The 4,778-nt window shown below is 44.9% G+C and overlaps 1 pseudogene; it reads right to left on the reverse strand.

Annotated features, from left to right (window-relative positions):
• Nucleotides 1-569: 569 nt before the first annotated feature.
• Nucleotides 570-2,610, reverse strand: LOC102839823 (annotated as a pseudogene).
• Between the last annotated feature and the right edge of the window lie 2,168 nt (nucleotides 2,611-4,778).

A 4,778-nucleotide genomic window follows, 5' to 3' on the forward strand; every position in this document is an offset into this window, starting at 1 on the left:
ACGGGGGAAGGATTGCATGAAGGGGATTATAACCCTGGCAATGAGATGATATACGATAGAATGAATGTAAAACTAATGTTCTCCCATGTAAACTATCATATAATTCACAATAAAACATTTTTAAAAAAATTATCAAAGAAACTCACACAGAAGTATAAAGTACAGTGAGAGACCTGGGTGATTGTTAATAGCAATTTCATGAGTTGGATCTCTGTACATTTAAGGCAAGCAACTGTCCAAATTTCATAAGTGTTAAGATAATCAAGCATTAGAATGATCAATGCTTACGATCTACTCCAGCATCTGTTGAGGTTATGTTAACTGCTTTGTTTGTTGACTAAGGGTAGCCCAGATCAGGATTTTAAAGGGAAAGCTTTAAAAATACTTTGACAAGTATGTGCAAGTTAACAGAAAATCTGAGGAAGTCATTCTCACATACATTATCTCTGTCTATGGACAATATCTTGAGTATAACTGTCACACAAAGATGTGTATGATGAGGCCTACCTGACATGCAACTTAAAATTCTTATTTAATGTTGACTAGAGAATGAAGCTGTGGGCATTGCCCTACTGATGGTGGTTATAAACACCCTGAGATACCACAGGATCACCTGGCTTGCAGACCATATCTGCTGACCTGTTCTCATGCACAGCAAGAATGCTACTTTGGATTGAGACCCAAGTTATGAAAACAGCCATTTTCTGCAAAAGACAATTATTTATCTGTAAATTTGGATGATGAATAATATTCATCATCAGACTGTTCAGTCTTGTGTCTTTTTTTTTTTTAATAAAGGAAGGACTTTTATTGTGCTAGCACATGGCTCAGTGGATTCATATCCAGAGACTGTGCCCCATTTTCCCTGTGTGAGGATATTTTATAGGAAATATGGGTACATTCATGAGTCCATTTGGGATTGGTTAGCGAGGCTCAACAGCTTCATGGGGATACCTGGGATTGGCTGGTTCAAACATACGGTTGGGAAGGATGTGTGAGCATTCAAGCAAGCTGTTACAGAAGCAGAAGCAAGTAAACATTAGCTTGGGGCTTTGTTCCCAAGCTTGGGTAATCTCATGAGGCTGAGCTGGTCTGTTGCTTAGTTCCTGGAATGTGAACTCTGCCCCAGGAATGAGGTATGAGCCTGGGGGACATGGGGGCCAGTGCCTATTTCCTCAAGCCTGCCTGCCTCATTCCCCTCTTTGAGGCCCATGCACCTAGATAGTGAACTAGTGGGCCTCACTTTCCTGGATGATACTTTTTATGTCAGTGGGCACAGGCTGATAGGTATGTTGCCAGAGTATGCGGGAGGTAGTTTTCTTTTCTACCATGGCTTCAACTATGCTTTTCAGCGTTTTGATAGCCAGTGGAAGGAGGCACTGGGATAAGCAGATATCCTCCTATGATGATCATCAGTCCTCCCACCAGAGCTCTGAATCCTTCAAATGCTGAGAACCAGCCCCACCTCCCCAATGATTCTGGACTTCATCTGTGACAAGTTTGCATGGGAACATGAGCTAGTGTTTGGATTTTTTTTTTACAATGTCCTCCACAGCCCGTCCTTGGTCAGCTGTTTGTAAGCAACAGTTTGTTAGGTGAAGTTTTTACCATACCCCTCCCTCTTAAGCCAATACTCTAGGACTAGTCTGTTTTGATAGACAGCATTTCTGAATTGAGCTTGTTGCTGAGGTAAGAGGGTTAAGGCTCTCCCAGTTTCATTGGTTATTATTTCTAGTACTGCCTGTTGCATGGTTATTCAATTTAACATGTAGATGGGAGTTCGATATCCTCAAGACCCATCCTAGGCCCATGTGGCCGGACCATAATATTATTCTTTCAGGCCATTCATTATCCTTCCAATCCCCTATGGTGAGATCCCTTCATCATTGGGTTAAGGGGGAAGAGACCGGATAACCGAGGAGCTTTCCTGTGTGTAGTAGTAGTAGGAAGAACAAGGGCCTAATATTGCTATTATACAACTTCCACTCCAGTTATTGGGGAGGTGGGTATATGCTCTGTTCCCACATATCCAGTATAGTTCAGCCAGGGCCGTTCAATTTCTGGGGCTTCCTAAATTTTCCCAGTTCTGTTCTAGGGTGGGGAAGTTCTGTAGTGGGTTTTGCTCCATCCTGCTTCTTTCCCACCATTTACTTTTTCCTGTGTCTGTCATCATTCTTGAGTGAGTCATCTACAATAACAAGAAAAGGCTTGCATGGAGTATTCTTATCATGTTTTGAGGTGGGGTGTGGACTTGTAGGTAAATGTCCACCCACATGCATGTAGGTAAATGAATGTCTTTTTTCCTGTGTGAATTTAATAGTGGTGTTAGGATAGCATTGAGTTAGGTGAACTGCTTACCACACTGATCACAACTGTAGGGATGTTTCCTTGTATGGACTTTCATTGCTGGTAAATTGAATTCTGCTGAGCAAGTCTAGAAACAAACTTGGTTTGGATCCAGTATGGATTCTATTGTGATGTTTTAAATATTCTTTGGAAGCAAAATTCTTGCCACATTTCACACATAAAAGGGCTTTAACCTGTGTGACACCTTTTACAATAAATTAGCATGTGGTTCTGAGTGAACCTTGCAGCAACACATTTATCAAAGACAAAAAGTTTGCCACCTAATGTGGGACTTAAATACATAAGACTGAGAAAACATGTCTCACACACAGTGCAGCTGTCATGCTTGTCACATTGTAGGTGCACAGGAGTGTCTTGGAGCTTAAGCCCTTGTTGCACTGCTGGCATTATGTCTCTCCCTGCCACCCTCATGGACCTGTAGGATGTGCCTCTTGATATCCTTCTTCCTGCAGTGCTCACTCACTGCTGTACACATGGCACTGATGGTGCTTCAGGTTGCAGAGGCTGGAGGTCTAGCTGCAGATGTCAGTGATAAATCTTGGAAGCAACTATATGGTGGTGTCTGATGTGCTTCATACAATGCTTTTTCAAAGGTGGCACTTTTACTCTTCTTATTCCTGTCATCCTCTTCTCCCTCCTCCCTACATCACTTTTTTTTTTTAATGTTTTATTGTGAATTATAGTTTACATGAGAGAACCTCAGTTCCATAGTCATTCCATCGTATATCATTACATTGCCATGGTTCCAATCCCCTCCATGCATCGTCTTCCGACCAAAGGGCATATCCTAGAAGCCCATGCTCTACACTACCCCCTCAGTCTTCGGCCCACAGTTCCTCTCCCTCTTTGGATCCAGAGACCCCAGCCGCTTCATCCCTCCATGTCATCATCTCTGTCTCCAGGCATGCCCGGTTCTCTGGGTGGGGTCCCGTTCTCAGCTCTTATCCGTTGGTGGCCCTCCACTCCTAGATTGGAGAAATAATCGCTCTCTTCCTTGCTACAAAACATCTACCCTTGCATTTCCAACACTCACAATCCATCTTGATAACCATTATTCACTACAGTATCACATGTAACCCACCTGTATTTCATTTCATCAGCTCCACCTAGACAAATTGGATAGTACTCACTGGTGATTCTGCCTTCCTCCATGCCCCCTAGCTCTAGGTTCCCTCTTGAAAGCTTGTAAGCCAGTTACTTCTTACCTTTGTAGTCCCTCCCTCCCCATTTGGGTATCCAATGTCCAAGCTGCCCATCTCTGTCTACTCTGTGTGTGGAGGAGGTGGGAATGTTTCTTGCTTTAAGGATTTATCGCCTCTTTTGTGTCACTGCATTCGTATGCATAAGTCATCAGCTTGGATCAGCTCAATCTTCTTCCCCCCTCCCCCGTTTCTTCTCTTGGTTGAGCTCTGATCATCCAGTCATCCAGTCCTGGTCACGTGAGTGTCATCTGCAAGTGTGGGTGTTCTTGTGCACATGCCCTCTCTTCTCATCAGCCGGCAGCTCCATTCTCCACTTGAGTCCTCCGTGGCCACGTCACTGACTCTGGGCCCAGAAGTCCTTGGGTCTCCTCACACTGCTTGCCAACCAGGTTCCCAACCGGGTCCACAGAAGCCCTCTGAATATTGTGAGGCTTAGCTCGCCGCTTCATTGCTGCCTTTATCCCCTTTCTACCCAACGGTGATGCGTGTGTTTACCAATCCGAGCGTGCATTTCCACCGAGTCTCAGTTTGGGGGTGGGGGGGCTACGTTGGTGGGACCCGACCGACTGCCCCAATGTCTCCTGGGGGGGGACCCGTTTGTTCCTGTAGTAGCGGTCCATCTGTCTCCATTGTGTCATATTTTTCCTGTAGGTCTTCCATTCGAGACGTATCTTTTGTTCTTCTCACCGTTCCAGGCTCATCAGCTCGTCCCTTCAAGTGGGGATTTCTCATCTCTGGTGATCTGGATGTGGTTCTGGTTTCTACCTATAGTTTTATGTATTGCAAAGGTTCCGCAGAAAACCTCATTCACCGGGTACGCTGTAGCCCCGTTTTAAGTATTCCAATCAGTTAAAGGCAGAAGACGGACTTACAAGCCTTCTAGTGTGATGTTTCTGACTATTCCTTTCTCTCCCCCTCCAGTGTCTACTCTATATTATAATGCAAGGGAAACCAAGATTCAAAAAAACAGTCAAGCATCTTAACACGATTCCCCGCCCATTCCAACCATGGGTCAATCCCTGTATCTCAGAGCCCTGGAGCTCCAAGGCTGTGCACATATCGTCCTTTATCTCTGTCCCACTTGGTCTAAACATGCCCTATTGTTCTCCCATCTGCCCCTTTTCTCCACTTCCCTCTCCCTCCCTGTATATTGCCCCCCTCCTCACCACCCAAGCTCTCCTGAGCCCAATCCCTGCCCTGTGTTCCACC

Source organism: Chrysochloris asiatica, unplaced genomic scaffold (assembly GCF_000296735.1).
Source record: "Chrysochloris asiatica unplaced genomic scaffold, ChrAsi1.0 scaffold00429, whole genome shotgun sequence".
Taxonomy (NCBI): Eukaryota; Metazoa; Chordata; class Mammalia; order Afrosoricida; family Chrysochloridae; genus Chrysochloris; species Chrysochloris asiatica.